At 42.2% G+C, this 25,481-nt stretch overlaps 1 long non-coding RNA gene across 1 annotated transcript; it reads left to right on the top strand.

The window, feature by feature from the left end:
• The first annotated feature begins 19,499 nt into the window (after positions 1-19,499).
• On the top strand, positions 19,500-20,876 carry LOC108522408 (uncharacterized). Its single transcript, XR_001883459.1, has 3 exons — positions 19,500-19,576; positions 20,150-20,232; positions 20,807-20,876. It is a non-coding gene; the product is annotated as an uncharacterized LOC108522408 (long non-coding RNA).
• The last annotated feature ends 4,605 nt before the right edge of the window (positions 20,877-25,481 follow it).

The following is a 25,481-nucleotide window of genomic DNA, read 5'->3' on the forward strand; positions in this document are numbered from 1 at the left end:
AAAAAACTACTGAGGACTCCAAAGAGCTTTTGTTTGTATGTGTTATATCTACCAGTATTCATCCAATCAAAATGAAAACAAAGCATTTATTTGACTCTTTAAAATACAACATTATACTCAGTTCCTATTTCTGTCTTAAGTAATTACCACAACTTTGGAGGCTCAAAGCAACACAACATGATTTGCGTAGAGCTCTAGAGGTCAGATCTCTAAAGTAGAGGCATCCGCAGGGTTGAATTCCTTCTGGAGGCTGCAGGGGAGAGTCAGTTTCCTTGCCTTTCTCAGCTTCCAGAAGCTTCCTATATTACTTGGATTATGACCTCTTCAATCTTCAAAGGACATCCCTATCCCTCGGTCTACAGCTCTTTTTACTTCCTCCCCTTTTTTTTTTTCTTTTTGCTTCTGACATTCCTGTCACCTTCTTTTAAGGATCATGGTGATTACATTGTGGCCACTTGCATAAACCAGAATATCTTCTCCCTCAAGATCCTTAACTTTATTGCATCTACAAAATCCCTTTTGCCAAATGAAAGAACATATTTCCAGTTTCCAGTGATGAGGAAGAGGATGTCTTCGGGGAGGCCGTTGCTCAGCTTACCACAAACATTAATTCAGTCATTAATGTTAACATGAATAAAACAGATGTTTATGAAAAAAACCTGTATTTTCCAAAGCACAGACTACAGTAAGAAGAGTGACATTGTTTTATATTTTGCAAATGTCTTCCATGACTGGATTAATAAAAGACAGCTGAATTCTCATACTTACTTCTGTATTCAGTCCATCCTGATGTGTTATTGTGGTTAATTATATGAAAAAAAATCTATTTTCCTACAGTCACATATCTGCAAAACGGAGAAGCATTTTAGAAGACTTCTCAGATAATGTAGACATGCTTATTTAATACAACACCAAAACTTAACAAGAGGTAGGTTTTTAAAGGTTGGTTGCAATGTATTATCTGAAACCATGTTCATGAACTTCTCATATTCTGCAACAGGAAATTTGGTTTATGTTGCAACTTGAATGTGTCTTTTCCCCATGAATTGCACATACCTTTGGAATTTAGAAAATTATACAATGCTGTAAACATTCATTAATAGCAACACCAATCACATCAGAAAAGTCTTTAAATGCAGCATTGGGAAGCTATCAAGCTCATAGCAGCCAACACAGGTTTGCCAGTTCTGATTTCCTTTTGACAGAGCTTGAATTCTATCTCTGGCAACAAACACCATCAGTTATTTTCCTTGAAGCAACAGGCTTCCATCGCTCCTTTCCAAGGAAATGCCTGCCAAGTCCCCAAGTCTGAATAACCGGGATTTGTCTGTCAGTTGTTTTTGCGAGTAAAATGGTGTTACAAAAAAAAAAAGAATGGTTCAGTTCTCAGCTGGAGGAGTTGCACAAGCACTTCTCTTCCAAACAATCCTTCTGCTTCATATGCACAACGGTTTTCTGCACACTCCTTATATGTTTACACACACTACTTAAAGCCAGGTACTCAAAGTTCTGGGTTTCATAATATCAATCATTGTTACAGCTTCTTCAAGGATATTTCTAAGTGCAACTGGCACTTTTCCTCTGTGGGTGTGCGGCAGTCCAGAATTCAGGGACTACTTGGTGTCACCGCCTTGATTCAAGGAATCACCATTGCCAACATCAGTGCAAAGGTCAACTCAGTGAAAAAGGCCAACATCTTAGTGCAATTATTGAAATGGCTCTGACAATTCAGACCCACTGAAACTGTCCCAGCGGTCCCTAGGGATCCAGGGATGGCAAATTGAGAACTGCTGCCTTAGGGTATTCTCTTTGCCGACCTCATGGAATCTGTGCCACATCCATGATCCAGCTTTCAGGAAGAAAAAAAGACCAGAATTGGAGGGCAAGCAGTGTCCTTCTAGACAAGGGATAGAGCAGTTTCGCCCATTACTTCCACTCACATCCCAAGAGTAAGAACACAGTCGCGTGATCAAACCTGGCTGGGGGCTGATGGGAAATGTGGCCCCAGTGAAGCCAGGCTGCCCTTTGGCTAAGCTGGACTACTGTTAACAAAAGGGAGAACAAATTTTGCAGGAGCAAGAAATGTTCTGTGACATTAATCCCATCCAATAACATCAGCTAAGTTTCTATATAATCACCTTCTTACATATTAACTTTAGCACATGTATAGCTTTCAAAGGACCATAAGCTGGCTATGTAATTCATTTTAGGAGTCGAGTTCTGCTGAGAAACAGCCATGAAAATGCTGCAAATACAAGATTGCAAAAAGTAATATTCCGGAAGTGGGGCCCCTTAACTGGGACTAGCTCTGGGCAGTGGTTCTATGGGGAGTGGGGAGGAGAGAATGAGGGCAGCAGATCATATTTTTCTATAGATGGAACCAGATTAAAATAAAAATCTGGATAATTTTAAAGAAAAAACAGGCTGGGTGCAGTGGCTCATACCTGTAATCCCAGCACTTTGGGAGGCCAAGGTGGGAGGATCACTTGAGCTCAGGAATTCGAGACCAGCCTGGGCAACATAATGAGACCCCCATCTCTTTAAAAAAAAATTCTTTTTTAATTAGCCAGGCATAGTGATGCATGCCTGCTGTCCCAGCTACTCGAGAAGGCTGAGGTGGGAGGATCCCTCGAGGCTGGGAGGTTGAGGCTGCAGTGAGCTGGGAGGTTGAGGCTGCAGTGAGCTGGGACTGTGCCACCTGCCCTCTAGGATGGGCGACAGAGCAAGACCCTGTATCAAAAGAGAAAAGAAAATCTCAATATATTTCTATCTTGTCGCCTCCCCTCATTCAAGATAAGAGCCTTCACAGTAGTGGAAGGAGCATGGGCCTTTACGCAAGACAAAGTCAAAGTTTTTTCTCAGATGCCACATTTGTAAATGGGAATAAATAAGATCCAACTAATAAGTAAGATCTAACGGATCCAGTGGCATGACCTGCATGGTGCCGTCACCACAGGCTACTTAGTGAAAACAGCAGCAAAACTCACGCGGCTCGCCAGGCAAAGTGATTTTTCTGGTTAGGAACTAAAGCTAAAGTGATTGAATTGTCTCTGGTTTTCTGGTTCTAACACTACCATTTAATGATTCAAGTCTATACACAATAAAAGTTGGCCTCTCAAATATCCCTAAACCATTAGGTGAACAACAGGAGGCTTCCCAAGGTCAAAATGTTCTATACCACAGGGTTGACTACATCCCTGATCTGTGGAATCTTATGCATTATAGATATGTTTTGTTTTGAGACAGAGTTTTGCTCTGTCGCCCAGGCTGGCGTGCAACGGCACGATCTCGGCTCACTGCAACCTCCGCCTCCCGGGTTCAAGCAATTCTCCTGCCTCAGCCTCCTGAGTAGCTGCGATTACAGGCGCCTACCACAATAATGGCTAATTTTTGTATTTTTAGTAGAGACAGGGTTTCACCATGTTGGTCAGGCTGGTCTCAAACTCCTGACCTCAGGTGATCTGTCCGCCTCAGCCTCCTAAAGTGCTGGGATTACAGGCGCGAGCCACCACACCCAGCTGCATTGTAGATATGTTTTAAGAGCCTCTCTCCATCTAGGTAAATAACTCTAAGATTGTGTCAGCCAACCCACCCTGCCACCTCTCCCCACAGGGTAGTGGGTAAGAATCAAGGCAGCAGCTGGGTGAGAAAGGACCAGATAAGCTGGGATCCTGCCAGCTGCTCCCTGACATGATCTGGTCTCTGGGGTGGTAAATGCTAGTGTTCCCAGTCACTGATTTATCAAGGGTCTTCCTGCTCTTTCACTTCTGCTGCTAGAGAGGTGTCCTGGGGCAGCCTTCCTTAATAGCTCCTCAACTTCCCAGGCAGGCCCTTTGCCTTTTGTCCCTGTTAACAGGAAATTTCTACCACCTGTTCAATAATTGCCAAATGCTGGGAACCTTGGGGACAAAGATGAGTTTCTTCTAGATTACGTGATTAGTCTCTGGATTCATCAGTGAGGGGCTGAGCACTTTGATTATGTAAGAGCAATGGCTTTTCATGAACTTAGGTGCAGGAGTTGAAGGCCATTTCCTATGAGGCTTCTGGCCAGTCAGGGCAGAGTGCAGGGCATACAGAGAGTGCTGTCATTCAACTATCTGCAGAGAGGACAGGACGCAGGCCGCAAGCACACCCTAGCACATTACAAGGAGGACAAAGGGCTAACCACACCACAGGGCTGCAAAAAGCAAACATGGTTAACCCAGTTCAGCCCTGACAGTCTCCAAGATGAATAAACAGCCTATGGTGTTCCCTCAATCATGTAGTGATTCATACTAATCATTAATACCAGGAAAAAATACTGCTTCTGGTATATTACATTTTTTAAAATATCTGCATCAGCTACGTAAAAGGTAGCTCAAAAATATGTTCTCTTTCTGAAAGGAAAAGAACTTAAATTTACAAGACAGTAGGAAATGCTCCTCTCTCCTGCTCACATGGGGTGAGATGGAATGGAACATCAACTACATAAAAACACCAAAATTCGCAGCTCCTTTTTGCAGCCCTCATCCTGGATGCCTCAGGCCCATCTGTCTGCATGATTGCAGATTTGAGACAGGGCCATGGCCAGATCAGCCACACCCACATTCACCAGCCACACCCACATTCACCAGCCACATCCGCTTGCAGAAAGTTGGCAGATGCAATGACTACCACCAGCCACTGCTAAGAACCCCTCAGGAATCCAAATGTGCTGGCAACTGGGCACACTCAGGGTTGCTAAAGCCCTAGGCAACAACAGGACATCAAACACGTACAGCTTTATTCACTGAGCCTTTTCCCCCTTTCTTAAAAATGTTGTAGTATGCCAACAATAACCAAAGGATAGCTTATTATAGTCTAAGCCACTTGCACAATAATAATATCTATTCATTATTCTGTAACTCAGTAAATAAACACAGATTGTAAAAGCAAAATTTATAAGCACAGAAATGGAAAGTCAGAGCACATTAGAAAACATAAATAATTTACAAGCGATTACTACTTATAATTTTTTTCTGCTAAGTTTTGAGGGAGAGCCATTTCATAATAATTATGGACTTCAAGGTTGATTTCTCCTTTTCCAATAGCACCCTTTCTTCTACTGTATTAAGAGAATACATCTAGGCTGTTTTAAAATGCTGCAAGTAGCATGGTAGATCAAACCCATAATCCTAGCACTTTGGGAAACTGAGACAAGAGGATTTGTTTGAACTTAGTTCTAGACCAGGCTGGGCAACATAGTGAGACCCTGTATCTACCAAAAAAAAAAAAAAGCCAGACATGAGCTGTGATCGCACCACTGCTCTCCAGCCTGGACGACAGAGCACGACCCTGCCTCAAAACAAAAAACAAAAAAATACTGTGACAAAATGAAAGACCGTCCCTCTCTGCCTGGACTGAAACTTTTTAAACATTTTGTTTTACCATTACTTGTTTTAAAAGAACACTCATTCAAATAATAAAGACAAGGTTCAAAAACAATTCAGAACCTACCCAACATTGATTTGTAGCCATTACCTTTGGATTTTTTTCCCCCTGAACAATTATATTCTTTGGAAATGAGAATCTAACAATTCATTTCCAGTCTGCTTCTTGCAGGTGTTCATTTTTCTAATTAGGGATCAAAATGCTTATTTTGTTCAGCCCATCAACATCAAATTATCAGTACTCAGAAGCTTATTGTTTACAAATCACACAGAGAGAGTGGGGAAAGCATTTCATTTTGACCATACCTGAAATGGAAATCACATAGTTTGTTTGTTTGTTTATGTTTTGAGATGGAGTCTTGCTCTGTCGCCCAGGCTGGAGTGCAATGGCACAATCTCAGCTCACTACAAACTCCGCCTCCCGGGTTCAAGTGATTCTCCTGCCTCAGTCTCCCAAGTAGCTGGGATTACAGGTGCCCGGCACCACGCCCATTGATTGTTGTATTTTTAGTAGAGATGGAGTTTCACCATGTTGGCCAGGCCAGTCTCAAACTCCTGACCTCAAGTGATCCACTCGACTCGGCCTCCCAAAATGCTGGGATTACAGGCATGAGCCACCACGCCCGGCTGAAATCACGCAGTTTAAATGAAATTTTAATCAAGATTAGTGATTAAGTCAATATGCAATTATTTCGGATTTCAAAACTTTCCTTTTGAAACACATTATAATCCGTAACTACCCTATGAAAATTTGTGACATAGTTGAAATAATTAGATATCTTGCTTCCTATAAGCAGGCTGGGAGTCAAGTTGCTCCATGCTATTATTTTTTATACTTTATTTTCTGGTTTCCCAGACTGTTTATAGGAGGCTCCACAACATCCAGGTCCATAGACCCTTCTACTGCTACACTCCTACTTGAAACATAGTGAGCACCCAATTAGTGCAGGTCATTACTATTATTAAAATAGTTATTAAGATTAGAACACTAACCCTATTTCATTTCTCCACGACCCAATGCTAGAAAGTTTGCTAAAGTCAAAATTTAGGCTAGCCTGTCAGTGGGTGCTACCAAGACTAGCTCTTTGTACCATATCTTATTCTTATTAAAGTAGACCTTGTAATATTTTTAATGCCCTAAACCTAAACGGTGGGAGTTTCACGTTCACCTGCAAGTAGAAGTTCGGCCTTCGCAAACGTTGCAGATGTCAGGGAACAATCCAAAAGGGCAGATGTTAATAATCCACTGTGATCTTCGGGTTCTAGGTGACATTTGCTAGCCCTCTGTTTGATGGCGTGTCTCCAAGTGTCGCTCAGTCCATAAAAGACGAAATTTACCTCCCTTTCCTTTCCAAGCTCTAGAACATATGACTCCTCTTGTTTTATATTCTCTATCTGATGATAAATATTACCCCAGGATAATATTTGTCTCTCAGGCAGAATACATCAAACATTTTTAATCTCTTTCTTTGACATACTCTATATACCTCATGAATAATTAAATAATGATTCACAATTGGCCAGTTTTCTTCTTCTTCGTCTTTTTTTTTTTTTTTTTTACTTTGCAGACTTCAAAGGACTTTTGGACAGGTAGAAGGTGAGGCTGGTGATAAAGATCAACCAAAACTATCACTCAATATATGTTTTTGCTAAGGAGAAATTCGTTCTTTAGCAATGATGAGAGGAAGCCAAATCTTCAGCTTCAAAGTTCGAAAGTTTTGAACAAATCCTTGTTCACTTCAACCCGTAATTCTGAATTGCACCTGTATCTGCTCAATCATCTGAGTCAAAGTCTGTGTGCCACCACCTAAATCCATACGCCTCACTAACCTAGGCTGAATTCTCCTGCTGAGCAAAGTTGTGCAAGTGGAGACCAGATTAGCCAAGGTCAAAACACATAGCTTTTATAGCAGCAGTCCCGCTTTCAAATGCATGAGGAAATGCAGGCAGTTCAGTTTATGATAAAATCTGTAGCTCATGCTCTTCACTAAATATTTTGTTTAATGGGTTAGCTCTTAATAGCAAAAAGCTAAGTGAAAACAATCATTAGAACAAGTCCTCAGCACATCAATTCACTTCTTATTTTAGAAATTAAGGTTGGGCATTATAGCTCATGCCTGTAATCCCAGCACTTTGGGAGGCCTATGTGGACAAATTGCTTGAGTCCAAGAGTTCAAGACCAGCCTGGGCAACATGGTCAAACTCTGTCTCTACAAAAACCACAAAAATTGGCTGGGCATGGTGGCATGTGCCTGTAGTTCCAGCTACTTGGGTGGCTGAGGTGGGAGGATCACTTGAGCCCTGGAGGTCAATGCTGCAGTGAGCTGTGACTGTACCACTGCACTCCAGCCTGGGTGACAGAGTGAGAATCCAACTCAAAAAAATAAAAAATGTAAAAAGAAGTGTTAAGTGAACTGCTAAATTGAATCAATCAAGGTGGATACTAAAACAAAGTATAGTTCAGAAATGTGTTGCGAATACTAATTTAGTATTAATTATGACATATTTGGCCTTCAATGGTTCATGCTCAGTATTGATTTTATGAGACTTTTAGATCTAATTTAACTTTTCTTGTTTTCTTGCTTTACTCCATTGTTCTTAATAAAGGAAGTGTTCAGCTCCCATGAATAGGATTAAATCGACTCTCTGGCAAATCCATGCTGGCCTCAGGCCCCTGGGTCAAACTTTGGTAGGGATCCCTATGAGGACTGACATTGGCATTTGGTTGCCTGGAAACTGGTCTTGGACTCAGGCAAAGACGTAACACATAATCTGGCACCTTCTTAGGCAAGTTTAAGACTGGCACAGGCTTCAGTGCATATCTCTTATGAGTAGACTATTAGTACCTTCCCTCGGGGATTGTCATGCAGATGAAATGCCATGCGGATTAAATAAATTCATCCATATAAAATGCTGAGCACAATGCCTGCTCTCTGGAAAGCCTTCAACACTGTTGGCTTTTATTTGGTTGGTGGTGTTGTCATTGCCTCAATCCACGAAAGGACAATTAGAGAAACAAATCTCTATCTCTGTCACTTGCTGAGTCTGAGGCCCTGCAATCATACCCAAGGGGAATGCACTTGAATACGGCGGTATTTTACGATCAGTTTCAGGTGGAGACCTCAAAGAACGCCTTTTCTTGTAACACACAATATATGATTAATATTATACATCGAATGTATGAATAAAGGTAGCACATATGGAGGTCACTGTGCCAAATTCAGAACAAACTTTTCTCTACAACCAAGAAAATGTATTTCAGTGCTTGCATTGTTTTAGTTCTGGATGAGTGTGTGGCCAAAGTTGATAGAAGTTGTCGAGAAGGGAAGATGGGGAGAAAGAAACACCAGATGTATAACAAAGGGAAGGAACTCACATCGTTTGCAGTGGTGCCTTTTGGAATGATGATGGGACAAATCTGGGTATGTCACGTTCCAGCACCATGCATTCTGCATTTTCAAAACAAATCAATCCTAAGTTTTCATTCAATTCCATTGTCTTATCAAAACAATTCAGTTCATCCAACCGTGCATCCCAGTGTTTAGGAAATCTGTATTTAGTCACTTCATTAGTCAGAAGATCCCATTTTCCCACCCCTCTTCCCCTCCAGCCCAGTATAAAATACTTTTCCATACCAGCTTGCTAGCGCTTCACATGCCAGCAACAAGTGGGAAAATCCTCCATTTCACAATTCTAACCTCATGCACAACAGTTGAGTACCTCGGATCCCCTTTGACTTTAAAATTCAAATTGGGTTATACACCGCTAGATTCAGCATGCACCCAGGAGCCAGCATTTAACAGCAGTGGTGAACACAGACACACGGGCTGAAGGGTGGTGGAATGGGGATTGTGTGCCCTGGAGTAGGTAACAGGTAAATAAAATAACAATAATAAAGAGTAGAGACCCAGAGACAAGTTTGTAGCCTTCAAAATTGTTCAAACATCAGACCTGGACAGAAGTGTTTGTTGAATAGGAGTGAGAAGGTGGCTGAGGCTTAAAACTAGACAACCATTATTTTTTATAAGGCTTCGATTTTTATAGAATCTAGAGTTTTATTTAGTAATCTACTTTCTAGGGACAAAATGGATTGAAGAGGCACCAGTGTCATGAACTCCCCATGAGGAGAGTTGTTGGTAATCAGTCCACAAGAGTTGACAGCAACGGATTCTGAGCTCCTTTCCTTAAACTAGGCCCTCTGAGCTAACCCCACAGCCCCCTCAGCGGGTGACTAAGGGAAAGCGAGAAAGTGATTCTCTCTCTGTCCTAGCCAAGTATACGCCCAGGGTTGGAGAGGACTGGGAGGACTTGCTGCAGCTTGTTCTAGAATCAGTTAGTAAGAACAAAAGATTTACCGAAATGTCTTTTTTCCCCTTCACTGCACTAAATTCCTTATTAACTACAGCAATCTGCACATAATCACCCACAAACACTGGAAGCGTTTGGCAGATAGGCTAGCTTTCGTCTGTATGCCATGAGGAGGTTCTTTCTGTCGACGTTTTGAAGTCCCAATTAATATCAGTGCAATGCTCAATAAGTATTTCCGTATTCGTCTCAATATCTTTGGACTTTTCTTCATAGCTAGTTTTTTTTTCCTCCCATAAAAATTTAATATCAGTGTGTTGGGCAAGGAAATGGAGCTATGTATAAATAAGTGAAATGCAAACCATAGTTGTTTGTATGTCATTTCCTTCTAAAAAGAAAATAAAAATAAATGATATACATCTAAAACATCCTTACAGTTTAGCAGAGGATCCTCCAAGCTACAGAACCACAGATGACGCGGAGCTGAAATGAACGCCTCTCTGGGCGAGTCCCACCAGGGAGGATGCAAAGCAAGCGGCCCGGAAGGGTCCGAGGGCAGAGTGCGGGCTCACGGGACACAGCGTGCACCAATGATGAACGAACTGAATCAGCGTCAGGAGGCGCCAGTTAAACTCAAATGTTTCAGCTCAGCAAGCCCTGTGAGGTAGTTCCCATTTCTCCAGTTTTACGTGTGAGTAAACCTGGGCTCAGGAGAAGTGATGCACCTAAAGTCACATGGCTAGTAAGTACCCTACTGGAGGAAAGATTTGAACTTGAGTCATGCCCGTTCCCCCTATACGGTTTAGCTGTGTCCCCACTCAAATCTCAACTTGAATCGTGTCCCCCAGAATTCCCACGTGTTGTGGGAGGGACCCGCAGGGGGAGGTAGTCAATCAAAGGGGCGGGTCTTTCCATGCTATTCTCGCGAGAGTCAATAAGTCTCACGAGATCTGATGGGTTTATCGGGAGCTTCCGCTGCTGCTTCCTTCTCGTTTTCTCTAGACGCTGTCGTGTAAGAAATGTCTTTTGTCTCCCACCATTGATTCTGAGGCCTCCCCAGCCGTGTGGAACTGTAAGTCCAATTAAACCTCTTTGTCTTCCCAGTCTCTGGTATGTCTTTATCAGCAGCACGAAAGACTAATACACCCCCACACCACGGTACCGAAGATGGGGCACAGCTGCTCTAGTGATTTAATTCAATTGACTTGAGGTTGCAGCTATTCCATTCATATATTCAGTATCCCGTTCTTGATGATGTCCCTCAAGCTTACTAAACTTGCGCGAGGATGGAGAAGAAAGGTTTCTTTTGAAAGACTTGTAAATAAAAGAGTCTGCAGTGCTTGTCTTGTTGTTTGTTGACTGTAAAATAGATCCTTGCTGATTTGTACATTTGATTTGTCATAGTGCAGTAACAGTATGAAAGTAGGATTAAGGCGGGCACAGTGGCTCACCTCTGTAATCCCAGCACTTTGGGAAGCCGAGGCAGGTGGATCACTTGAGGTCAGGAGTTCGAGACCAGCCTGACCAACATGGTGAAACTCCATCTCTACTAAAAATACAAAAATTAGTCGGGCGTAGTGGCACGTGCCTGTAGTCCCAGCTACTCAGGATGCTGAGCCAGGAGAATCGCTTGAACCCGGGAGGCAAAGGTTGCAGTGAGCCGAGATCATGCCACTGTGCAGCAGCCAAGGTAACAGAATAAGACTCCGTCTCAAAAAAAAAAAAAAAAAAGGATTATTATGTGTGTTTCCACACTATTGTCTTACTGTCTTTGTTCCCCTTCCTAAGTGTTCTTTTCGAATTGCACCAGGAGAGGGTTAGGATCACGATAATAAGCCAACCTCAGGAATGTCTCCCATGACACATGAATGAAGTCAGCTGTGGCTTTTTAACACTCTTCTCCCACTGGCTCCAGGTGCAGAGCTGGGCGGGCAGGAAGGGTCCCAAGGGACCATGAGGCAGTGCAACTCCTGGCCATGCCCTGAGCTTTAAGAGCCTGAGTGCCTGGATTCGAGAATTCCAACCTCGGCATTGCAGCCTTTTTTTTTTTTTTTTTTTTTTAAATAGTATGCCCATCTGTTGGCCTCATGAGCAAGCAGCTGCATGAGGGCCTGAGTATCAACATTCTTAATGTCAGGGGGTTGTGAAATTTTGCATTTGTGACAAGAAGTCTTCAGGGCCGTAATTAACAGAGTAGGGAATTTCAACTCAAATACTATAACTTCTTTAAAACTATGCCCATCTGCTGGCCTCATGTCCTCAACAGAGCTTGAGTCCTGAAAGCAGCAGGAAAGGAAAATTACAAAACGTAATTGTTATTTCAAAAAGTATTGCAGAGAGGAGGGGATGCGGTGGTGAAGTGGTGAGGAAAGAGGGATGGGCATGTTTGTAATTTACAAAGGAAGTAAGAGGAACTGTTATAATTGGATTTTAATTCTGCTTTTCAAAATGCTCTCAGTAGGTCCAGGCACAGTGACTCACAACTGCAATCCCAGGACTTTGGGAGGCCAAGGCTGGAGGATCGCTTGAGGCCAGGAATGCAAGACCAGCTCGGGCAACAGAGTGAGACTCTATCTTTACAAAAAAAAAAAAAAATTCTCAGTAGAAATTGGGCTGTAGGTTTGGAGAGTCCTGGGTTAATGTCTTACAGTTAGCAAAGCTCATGCTCTTTGTGCTTCCCTTCTCCCCCTTGACCCCACTCCTCTCCAGCCTACCCCAAAATTTGAAAAGCAGCTTTATTGCCTTATGTAATATAGTAATGTGAGTAAACCTCAAACTGATACTTTTGTGGCCAAAGTGGGAAAAGTTCCAGTAAAATGTTATAAGTATCCAGTCATGTTACTTGGGTATCCTTCCAGTCTTTTTTTCTGTGTCTGTACATACATCTAATTTTCCCCCAAAATTGAGATCACATCAGCATCATCTATTAAGCAACTATGGCTGGGATTAAGGAAATACAGATGAATAGGACATAATCTCTGCCCTGGAGACAAACCACATAACAGTTAAACAGGTCATTCACCCCAGGGTGATAATGCTTCCTCAAGGAAGGCCCATAGTGCCACAAATGAGAGCCCTCCTGGACCCAGGATAAACAAGGCAGACAAAGCTTCCCAGAAGAGGTGTCACCTGCATGGAAGGATGAGGAGCTGATTAGATGACAAAAGGTGAAGAGGGTGTTCCCGGTCAGAGGAGCAGGTTGATGTTAACAGCATATTAATAGCTGTTCAGAATTGCTGGAGCATGCACTATCCACAATAGCAAAGATGTGGAACCAACCCAAATGCCCATCAATGATAGACTGGATAAAGAAAATGTGCCACATATATACCATGGAATACTATGCAGCCATAAAAAATGAGTTCATATTGTTTGTAGGGACATGGATGAAGCTAGAAACCATCATCCTCAGCAAACTAACACAGGAATAGAAAAGCAAACACCACATGTTCTCATAAGTGGGAGTTGAACAATGAGAACACATGGACACAGGGAGGGGAACATCACACACTGGGCCCTGTCAGAGGGTCGGGGGTTGGGGGAGGGATAGCATTAGGAGAAATACCTAATGTAGATGACAGGTTGATGGGTGCAGCAAACCACCATGGCACATGTATACCTAGGTAACAAAGCTGTACATTCTGTACATGTATCCCAGAACTTAAAGTATAATTAAAAAAAAAAAATGATTGCTGGAGCCTGAAATGCCAGTGTGGAGGTCCCTCCACTGAGCAGAGGCCAGGTTGTGGAGGACCTAGACAGGCGTGCCAAGAAGTGTAGATTTTACCCCTTGGAAAACAGAAGCATTTCAATATGGTATTAAGTTGCCATTTTGATAGATGATGGTGGAACTATGCGAGGTTTGGATTTGAGATAGGAGACACTACTCTGGAAGACCAGTCAGGAGGCTAGAATTAGTCCAGGGAGCAGAAAGCAAGGAAGAGGGAAAGAAATCCGGACTATTGGTTAAGTTCACTGGACTTTGTGACTATTACGTGCATGTAGGAGTTGCAGGAGAAAGAGTTATCCAGATTACCACCAAGGATGAGGTAATAATTATCTAATTCAGTTAGACAAGACAGGAAGTGAAGCTTGCCCTATGGCAGTGGAGGGAGACCAAAGCTGAGTTCAGTTCTCTGCATGTTGTGTGTAAGGTAAACATATACAGCATCAGTAGATCTGCAGCTTAAATTCAGACAGGGGTTGAGGGACAGAGATATAAGGACAGAATTTATCTGCATGCAAGTAAAAACCATGAGAGTGGATGGATTGAACTAAGGAGTGTGTACAGAGTGAGACGAGCTGCAATCTATGAGCTCTAGGCTTCATGCTTCAGAGGCTCCCGGGGTGTCAAGCTTTGTGGTCAGTAGGTTGAAGAGTCTCACCAAACACCTGTGTAGTCATAAATCGAGATGTACCCACACTCCAAGTACAAGAGATAATTCCTAAAAGGTTATTCCCAGTATGTTGACTGACTACATGAATCATTCATTTATTTGACAAATCTTTACTAAGCTCTGTAAAGCAGGCAACAGTTCAAGACCCTGTGGGTGATGGTAGGAATGTAACGGCTGTTGGAATATGGAAATATTGCTGCACCAGAGGGTATATCACAGTGGTTCTCAACTAGGGTGATTTTACTTCCCAGGAGACATTTGAAAATATCTGGTGACATTTTTTGGTTGTCATAACTGAGGGGGAAGTGAAAATGGCAACTAGTGGGTAGAAGCCAGAGAGTTGCTAAACATCCTACATCAGGACAGCAGCCCCCAATAGCAAAGAATTATTGCTCCCCAAAATGTCAGTAGCACCACGTTTAAGAAACGCTGGAATCTAGTCAAGATGATAGGCTCCCTGCCAGTTTCCCCACCCCTCCATGGCCTCTTCCTAGGTTCTGCCCCTCCCACTTTCTCCATACAAGCCACTGAAGTGTTCATGTGTGCCCCAAAGTGAGCCTGCACTGCTTTGTTCAGCCTTATGGCCAGTGTCTGTTCTGATGGTTGGTGCCTGAGCCTTATCAGTTGTTAAATGTCTTAAATATTTTATCAATATTTATAAAATATGGTCTCTCTCTTTAATGAGTTCATGAGAATCATCTAAATGATGATTTTGACTGACATTACTTCCTTTAAGAAAGATAAAACCTTCTACTAAATAATATGTATGGCCAGAAAAATGAATCTTTGATACACCTAGCTCTTTGTGAGGAGTTGGGAAAATATAAATTAGTGGTACGTGATAGTACAAAAGAAAGAAAATAACATAATTATTGCCAACATAAAGGAAAATCTGGAAAAACTCTGAGAAATGTAAAAGGCAATGACCTGGACTCAGCTAGTTTATTCAAAATATATTAAAGTTAAAATTTAAATAACACTCAAAAGATATTTGCAATATAGCAGGTGACAATAGGAAAGAAACTTTCCCTAAACAGTTGTTGAGCTAGCAATTTTCCATCCTTACACTTTTATATCAAGTTTATTAAATGTGAGGTACGAATACTATTTGGATACATTGTACAACATTTTAAAAGCTTTAACATAAACACTCTTAAAAAAAAAATACCCCAAAGAAATTGCATAGCAAAGGAAATGTGTTTTGAGTATGTTGTTTCTCTCAGAACATCTTCACATATTGACACGGTTAGTTACTAAAGATAAACATAAAATATTAATCAGTCACCTACAGTGTCGCTCTCTATTTGATGCTACCGAGAACTGGACAACTGAATGGTGCTTATTAAAATGCACTGTGAATGAGAAAAACAGTTTGGTAAAGGCGTATCATTTTCCTGGTCATACAACGTAAAACAGGACGGCATGCCTTTTAACAGCCCTCAAAGTTCTCCATTTCATCACAGCATTTAGACCTAAATAGGCAGCATTTGTGTAAAAGAAGTTTTCCCCAAAATATCTTTTAGCCAACAACCTGGACTCCTCAAAAAATGTGCAAGTGACAGCTGCCTCCAAAGCACACTTTTCTTTCGTCACTTGTGAAGCAACTGTTCTTTTTAGCCAGAAGATAGTATTGAGGAGACAAAAAGGAAAGCAACAACAAAACAAGCTGCTCGTCTCCACATAACATTTAAGTCGGTTTACATCAAAGTGTCTTTCAGTAACTTATATAAAAAAAGTTCCAGTTTTCTGTACAAAAGGAAAACATAACATACAAATCCAATGAGAGATAATCAAAGTGCTTTTAAAAGTATAACGTAGGCCAGGCGCGGTGATTCACGCCTGGAATCCTTGCACTTTGGGAGGCCAAGGCGGGTGGATCACTTGAGGTCAGGAGTTGGAGACCAGCCTGGCCAACATGATGAAACCCTGTCTCTACTGAACATACAAAAATTAGCTGGACATGGTGGTGGGCACTTACAATCCCAGCTACTCGGGAGGCTGAGGCAGGAGAATATCATGAACCCAGGAGGCAGAGGTTGCAGGGAGCCGGGATCGCGCCACTGTACTCCAGCCTGGGTGATGAGCAAAACTCCATGTCAAAAAAAAAAAAGTATAAAGTTAAAAACTAGTATCAGTACTTTCTTTGTCGTGAGGAAATTGAAAATTTAATCTTAAGAAAGCACAGGTCTGGTTGGGCACAGGAAAAACCATGAACAACCATGTACTTATTGCCCTTATAATTAACATCATTTATTGCCACCTGAAATCTCACTTGCTGAAATGGCCTTAAACTTGTCTATGTGTTTTCAAAAGAAGAATATTTTCACGTTAGCTTTCATTCAATGTTTACTCACCAAGTACCTGTTAAGATTCTGTGTCATGCCCCACATACAGTTGGACATTGTGAACTTTCTCATGGATGCCAAGATACTAATTACAGAATCTGCATTGTGTGTGGTCTAATAGGGCCGTGGCCTTGGAAATCAGGTAGGGAACAGGCTCTAATCCCATCCAGGTAGTTCATGAACCACATTAAAGACTCAAATTCATTTGGAACAAGAAAGTCCATCGTGGTATATGCTCAGTAAATATTTGTTAGATTCATCAACTTGATATTTAGAATGTGTGTATCTTCCTGTGTTTTGTCAGACATCTCGGATTGAAGACATACTATTGATCCATCACTGCCCTTGAAATTTTAGGAGACTGACTTACATGCATACATACACGGATCCAGCTGGAAAGAATCTACTTTGTAGAAATGTTCTTATATGTTATAAATGGCTTGTATTGAGATGCAAAATTTTCATAACATTTAGAGAAACCAAACTTTTCTAATGTTTCCGAGTTTCAAAAGACTTCAGAATCTTTGGGCCTCAACTACTAACAAACTCTACAGCACACATGAAAAGTCCATGGCTGGATTTCCATGAAGAATCAAACTTGGGCCCCACCTAAAGTTTCATTTTCCAACATCTATTGAGAACTTCTTTGTCAGATTACCCCTTCTTCCTAATTCTCAGTTTCTGTATCTGCCAAGAGTGAATAATAGTTACTTATATCATAATGTTGTTGTTAGGTGTAAATGAAATAGTGCATGCATACGTGTAAATGAATAGTTCTAGGATACTCCTACTTGGTCAGGCACATCAAAGCAGCTGCTTCCAGTCCTCTAAGTCCCTCCTGACATGACCTGAGCACCCCATTTCATGCCTCAGACTGTAGGTGTAAATGAAATAGTGCATGCAAATGAGTAAATACATTTTTATTCATAGACAAATAGAATATTAGAGCTGGAAGAACCTCAAATATTTAGTCCTTCTTCTGTTTAGAAATGAGAAAATTAACCCGCAGAGAGGGTAACGTGAAGAAAGTCACACAGCTTATCAGTGGGAGGTCTCAAATCAAAACCTGGGTCTCAGGACATCCACTTTGGTGCTGTTTGCAAAATATTATACTAGGATACAAGCTAAACTAACTTTGAAATAATTAATAGTAAATTTTGTGCCGTAAAATACACCACAAAGTTCTACCCCCAAGCTAGCCACTCATCAAAAAGTTTCTCTTATTTTAGACTATAATGCAAGCCCTCGACAGTGACTAATTTGATTTATTTTCTGGATTAGTTACTATAGATGCTCTTAAAAATGTTTTTCCACAGGCTTTCTCATGGAAACAGAGCTAAATATTAACACTCATTAATCTTTTCCCCAAATCTGCAGAGGAATGTTAATAGATCTACAGGCTGTAACATCGAACGAGTTCTCCTGCATCCTGAATTCCTCTGCACCTCGGCCCATCCCTGAGATTGTCAGCCCTACATAGAAATCTGGGAGTGGAAAAGCAGCTGAGAGTGGAGGGGCTGAGATTCTGGGGGAAGAGGGTTGCTGGGAGCAGAGGGTAGTACCAGCTTCTCTGCATTCACCTCTGCTTTGTTCTGAGGTCCTCTCTGCCTGGGTCCCAAGGCTATTCGATACATCAAAACCCACTGGGGAAGCTTGTTTTGTTGGCTTAAAAAGAATTTGTTCATGTATTTTAATTTTTTAACCTTTGATTATGGACATTTTCAAACATTCACAAAAGTAGACAGTACTACATAATGAATGCCATGAATCCTCCCCCAGCTTCAACAAACTACCAACATTTGTCCATGTTTTCTCATTTATTCCTCCCCCCTTTTTTGCTCACTTTTAAATTTTTAAAAGTAAATCCCAGTCATCATGTCATTTTGTCCGTAAGTTCATCAGTGTGTATATCTAACAGATAATAGACTTTAAAAGGGGCCTGGGCATGGTGGCTCATGCTTGTAACGCCAGCACTTTAGGAGGCCAAGGTGGGCAGATCACTTGAGGTCAAGAGTTCGAGGCCAACATGGTGAAACCCTATCTCTACTAAAAATACCAAAATTAGCCGGGTATGGTGTGGGTGCCTGTAATCCCAGCTACTCGGGAGGCTGAGGCAGGAGAATTGCTTGAACCTGGGAGGCGGAGGTTGCAGTGACCCGAGATCGCACCACTGCTCTCCAGCCTGGGCGACAGAGCAAGATTTCATCTCATAAAGAAAGAAAATAGATAATCACAATGTCATTATCACACTTGACAAAGTTAGCAATACATCTAATACATCTAAGATTTAATTTGTGTTCAGTTTTTTCACATTTTCTTTAAAACATATTTAAAAATTGGTTTGAATCAAACTCCAAACAAGATCCTAACATTGTATTCAGTTTGTTTTCTAAGTCTCCTTAAATATTTTACTTTCTCTCCTCCCCTTTCACCTACTCCCATTTTTTTCTACGCCCTTTGTTCAGAAATGGGTTAGTTTGTCTTTTAGGATTTCCCTTATTCTGAGTGTGGGAGATTGCATCCGTAGGGAGTCAGGTAATATGTTCCTCAGTCCCTCACATTTTCTGTAAATTAGTGGATCAAGATGCTTAGTTAGATTCAGGCTCAGTCTTCAGGCTCTAATACCCCATAGGAGGTAGGACATCCTGTGTGCAGCTGTCTATCCCCCTTTTAGGGACACGATTCATGAGTGGGTTCAGGTGTTGTCAGACTGCCCCACCGTTATAAGATTTCTCTTCAATCTTTTACCTAATGTTTCAAACAGACTTTGATTAAGCACAATCTCCAGCACTCTCCCTCCCCCTGCATTTGTAAACTGGGATTCTATTACAAGGAAAGAATGTAGCCTCATCCACTATCTGGTTTTCCTGAAAGCAAGTACAGGGAAGGCAAGATAGATGCCTTTTTTTCCCTTTCTAAAGTTTTATCTTCAATTCACTTTTTGGGATATCACTATTGTCTCCTGAATTTTTATTTTACATATTTGATATGTCATAATCCACTGCACGTATTCTCTTTGCTGCTGAAATTGCCCCGGTTTTGACCAACAGGAGTTCTCCAATTGGCTCTTGTGTCCTTTGGACAAGACCGAAGCTTGGCAGCCTCCTTTCTTTCTGGCATGGTAAGATGACGGAGCAGCATGTCGTGTACTGTCTGCACTTGGTGTGTGCCTCCCGGGACTGGTTTGGCCATCGTCCTTTGCTGTGCTGTTGAAGACCCACTGGGCTGGCACTGACCACAGCTACAGGGAGCTTTGGTTAAGAAGGCGCATTAAGTTTCATCACCCGCTTCGTGGTGGAGGCCAACAGTTCTAGGACACTCCTACTTGGTCGGTCAGGCACATGGAAGCAGCTGCTTCCAGTCCACTAAGTCACTCCTGGTGTGACCCGAGCAAGCCATTTCATGCCTCAGACTGTATGCCTCTGTCCTCCCACCTGGAGTTTGTAGGTCATCACTAGAGCGCAGCTGCTCACCTGGCTGCCTGCATGCTGCAGGCTGCAGCCAGTGGGGCCATAACTTGCACCTGCACACTAGTTTGCTTGGCATACTGAGGCATACTTGGCATACTATTAGGCTGCCCAGAGGGCCCCAGCCAGAGAACCAGGAAGTGAGGCAAACTTTGACCAGTGGGAGAAGGGAGACAGGAAGGGGCTGGCCGATTATTTACCGTTCCTTCTTGCTAACATTGTTCCAGGAGGCAATGTTTTCATGTCACCTCTCAGACGATATCCCTGCTGACCTGGCAGCCAGCTGCGTTTTCTAGAAGAACTCCAGCTGGTCAGTGATGTACTCTTTTATATTTGCTTCTCTTCTTCTTTGCCTTTCTTTTATCCTCATTTTTGCTTCCCTGGGGTTACACCACACACACCCCTCAATAAAAGCATGTACGTTTTCTTTAAGTTTTAATAAAATATATTAACATTTCAATAAATAGCCACAGCACATTTTCAGTTAAGAGCACACAAATACCTTCCTTAAAAACCTGTAAAATCATTGTTACAATAATTTCAGTTTGAAAGACATCAGCTGACAAAACAATGCTCTCCTAAGCTTTGCATTTTCTTACCCAGCACCTTGAACAGAAGAGTTATGGTGCACACTTTTGACAGAAAGCTTCCAAACCAGGGAACGCAATGCTCTTGGCACAGCTGCAAGGAAATCCTTTACATAACTCACTCTTAAATAGAACTCAGAATCCAGGTCTCAGCAGGGTAACTCTGTAATTGAGTTACTCTCCTCTTAACAGATTCACCTAAGTTTATAACACGTGCACAAATCAATTTATAGATAGTGTTATTATTTGATATGTCTTGGTTTGCTTTGTTTTTAGCATTTGCTTTTTTTTATACAGTAAACTAATTGGACCGCAGCCGGCAGTGAGTGGCAAATCAAGGAGGTTTGATTGTGGAAAGCAGTATGGCAATTCTTCAAAAAGCTAAAAGAATGACTATTAGACCCAGCAATCCCATTACTGGGGTATACACTGGAAGGAATGTAAATCATTCTCCCCTAAAGATACATGCACGCGGATGTTCACTGCTGCACTATCCACAATAGCAAAGACATGGAATCAACCTCAATGCTCACCAATGGTAGACTGGATAAAGAAAATGTGGTACATGTACACCATCAAATACAATGCAGCCATTAAAAAAGAACATGATCATGTCCTTTGTAGCAACATAGATGGAACTGGAGACCATTGTCCTTAACAAACTAACACAGGAACAGAAAACCAGGTATCATATGTTCTCACATATAAGTGGGAGCTAAATGATGAGAATGTATGGACACATAGAGGGGAACAACACCCACTGGGGCCTTTTAGTGGGTGGAGGGTGGCAGGAGGGAGAGGATCAGGAAAAATAACTAATGGGTACTAGTCTTAATACCTGGATGATGAAATAATCTGTACAACAAACCCCCATGACACAAGTTTACATAACAAACCTGCGTATGTACACCTGAACCTAAAATAAAAGTTAAGAAAGAAAGAAAAAGGTTTGGGGGATTTTGGTTCCTTTTTTGGTTTTGGTTGACAGTAACTATAGGAAGCCTTTGTAAAAATAAAGATTCTCTACTTCATATTTGAGAAATTCAGATTTAGTAAGAGCTGAGATGGGGCCTGGACAATTGTACCTTTCTAGAGCTCTCCGGATTATTCTATTGTACAATTGGATTTTAGAAGCAATTCTCATACCCTTGCCTTCCTATTGAAGAGGAGGGAAGAAAGTGGATGAAGTTTTGAAATAATCACACCTACCCCAGCTATTCTCTTTTCTTGGCTCCACTTGTTTAAAATGGGAGAAAAATTGAGCTTCATGTGTAAGCTGTCAAGTGTATTCAAGCACTTTTACAGAAATAATCAAATTTTCCATCCAAGTAAGTGAATCTGCATTCAAAACAGAAGAAATCATGGGTACTGAGTCCTTATTGTCACTATACAACTCAATGTCTCTGTCCATGCTGGACATATAAGGCTAAGCTGCAGATGGTTTTGAACCCTTATTGCTATTGTTTTGTTTTTTAACCAGTGAAACTCTCAAAATCCCAGCCTCACTCATCTGCCAACACCAAAAACTGCTGGAGCTAGTAAGTTGTCACCAAAACATTACTAAAGGAAGCTACTTTGTTTAAAATATGTTTCACTGTGCTATGAACAACTCCAACCATACAGAAAAGTATACGGAATGGTACACAGTATCATCTAGTTTTGTCAAATCATCTAGTTTTGTCAAATCTTGACATCTATTCCTCTTCTTTTAAGAAACAAAACATTATAGGTAAGAAGCTTTGTTCCCCACTCATCAATCTCATTCTTCTCGCTCCCTTTGGAGACATAACCAGTTTTCTGAATATAAATAGATTAGATTAGGTGTGGTGACTCACGCCTATAATCCCAGCACTTTGGGAGGCTGAGGAAGGAGAATTACTTGAGGCCAGGAGTTTGAGACCAGCCTGGGCAAGATAGTGAGACCTTGTCTCTACAAAAAAGAAATAATAAAAATTTAGGCACAGTGGCATATGCCTGTAGTGCCAGCTACTTGGGAGGCTGAGGCAGGAGAATCACTTGAGGCAGGAGTTTGAGACCAGCCTGGGCAATATAGCGAGACCTCGTCTCTACAATAAAGAAATAATAAAAAATTAGGCACAGTGGCACATGCCTGTAGTCCCAGCCACTTGGGAGGCTGAGGCAGGAGAATCACTTGAGCCCAGGAGTTTGGGGCTGTGATGGCTGCTGCACTGTGCTCCAGCCTGGGCAACAAGTAAGACTATGTCTCAAAGAAAAAAAAAAATTTCTACTTAAATTTTAACAATTTCACTACATATGTATCCACAAGTAATACAGAACAGTATTTGTCATTTTGTAAAATTATGTTTTATTATACTGTATTTAGCCTTCTGCAGAAGGCTTTGGAATAAACATTATGTTTAATACTTACATATTTTGACATGTATGGCCTTTGTTCATTCACTATAACTACCTTTTATTCCAGCATCTGAATATTCCACAATGTATTTAGTCATCTTTTTAAATGGACATTTAGGTCATTTTCAAACATCACTATTTAAGCAATGTTGCAGTGGACTGATAGGCATTAGTCAGCGTGTGCCAGAGTAATAAACAACCCTCAAGTCTCAGAGGCTTACAACACAAAACGTTTATTTTTCTCTCAATGAGATCGTGGTTTGGAGATAGTTCAACTCTAAAACCGGGGCATGAGGGGCCGGATGCAGTGGCTCACACCTGGAATCTCAGCACTTTGGCAAGTTGAGGCGGATGGATCACTTGAGGTCAGGAGTTTGAGACCAGCCTGGCCCCCATGGTGAAACCTGGTCTCTACTAAAAATAAAAAAATTAGCCGGGTATGGTGGCGAGTGCCTGTAATTCCAGTGACTTGGGAGGCTGAGGCAGAAGAATTGCTTGAACCTCGGAGGCAGAGGTTGCAGTGAGTCAAGATCGTGCCATTGCACTCCAGCCTGGGTGACAGAGCATGACTTCATAAAAATAAAATAAATAAAACTGGGGCATGAGGGAACAGAGAAAAGAAAAGAAAAACAGGAAATTTCCAGAGCCTAAGAATTATATATTCCCTTTCCTCCTCTTCGAGCTGGACTAGAGCGTTCTTCTGGAGCTCTCTGTCCTGACTCCGGAGCTGGCCACGGAGAGTGGAAGAAGGAAACATAAACTGTCAACTCACTACCAGTTACATGCTACTGGAATTCTGATCTTCTTTGTTCTGCCTCCTACTATTTACTTTCCAGGGTCCTCAAATAGCTGCTCCATGCATTCCGTCTTAGTTTTACGGCTGCAGTTCAGTGGGAGAGACGTCGAGTAGAGTGTACTTGCTCCATATTATTTGGGACCAGAATCTGCTTTCTAAATTTTAAAAAGTTATCTGGTGAATTGCATTGTTGCATGGTAGATGCACCTGACAGGAATAACAACACACCTGCGAATGACCCTGTATGGCAGACACACCTGAATGTGCATGTGGAGCTCTGAAGTAAGGAATCCCAAAGTGCTGAACTCCGAAATTCATTCCTTATCTATGAGGAACATCTGAGACCCAGCGCATCCCATGGAACGTGGGCTTTAATGAAGGGATCGAGGCCTTTTGGGTTAATTGAGGATTGCCACATGGAGGTTGCGGGAGAAGGGTGCTAAGTGAAGGTGCTAAACTACATGCTTCCCGCACTCATATAAACCACAGGCTTCCCGCACGCGTATAAACCACAGGCTTCCCGCACGCGTATAAACCACAGGCTTCCTGCAGCGTGTAAACTACAGGCTTCCCGCATGCGTATAAACCACAGGCTTTGTGCACGCACATAAACCACATGCTTCCTGCAGTGGCAGCAGTTCTCCCATCCAGCCTGCCATCACCGCACTGCCCTGTATGTAAGTCCCCTTCAATCAACCCTATATCTCATTTGCTGGCTCTGGGTCTCTTCTTTGGCCTCTCAAACCTGGTGCCATCTTATTGGAGTTAATAAGGGTCCAGCATGACAATTATATAAGGAAAGTAGTCAATATTCTATTAATAGTTTGATATTTTTGAGGCTTGCTTTGTGGCCTAGTAGCTTGCTTAGAAAACAAATGCACATTACCATCTCTTCCTCTCATTTGCTTTTATAATAACACCACAGCTTGTTTCAGTGGTGTGCTAGAACCAGCAACCACCAGCTCATCGTTGCAACTGCGTAAAACACCCTCCCCAACTCCGCGTAAAACACCCTCCCCAGCTCCGCGTAAAACACCCTCCCCAGCTCCGCATGTAGATGTTACGTTGACAGTCTGAGGTCAGCCATGGTGGGAATATCTACACCACAGTTAGGAGAGCTCTCCCTTCCACTCCCCCTACTCCAGAGCTGGTTGTTAAGCTCAACACACCTTACACCTTTTCGCTTCCACAAATACCTCATCTTCTTCTACCTCAACCAAGTCATAAAAACTTCCCCATAATTATATGTTTAAAATGATACGTTTAGAACACTAGACTTGGTAGGACTCGAATAGTGGTATTTCAAAGCCTGCTCTCTGAACCAGCAGCATCAGCATTACCCGGGAACTTGTGAGAAATGCAGATTGTCAAGTCCCCACCAAGTCCTCCTAATTCTGAAAATCTGAGTGGGTGGGAAAAACCAGCAACCTGTGTTTCAACAATCCCTTGGGTGGTTCTCATGCCTGATATAAGTCCCAAAACCACCAGCATAAAAGAATAAAGAATGAACAGTAGGCCGGGCGCGGTGACTCACGCTTGTAATCCCAGCACTTTGGGAGGCTGAGGTGGGCGGACCACAAGGTCAGGAGATCAAGACCATCCTGGCTAACACGGTGAAACCCCGTCTCTACTAAACATACAAACAATTAGCCTGGCGAGGTGGCGGCGCCTGTAGTCCCAGCTACTCGGGAGGCTGAGGCAGGAGAACGGCGTGAACCCGGGAGGTGGAGCTTGCAGTGAGGCAAGATCGCCCCACTGCGCTCCAGCCTGGGCGACAGAGCAGGACTCCACCTCAAAAAA

Source organism: Rhinopithecus bieti, unplaced genomic scaffold (assembly GCF_001698545.2).
Source record: "Rhinopithecus bieti isolate Rb0 unplaced genomic scaffold, ASM169854v2 scaffold_56174, whole genome shotgun sequence".
In the NCBI taxonomy this organism is placed as follows: domain Eukaryota; kingdom Metazoa; phylum Chordata; class Mammalia; order Primates; family Cercopithecidae; genus Rhinopithecus; species Rhinopithecus bieti.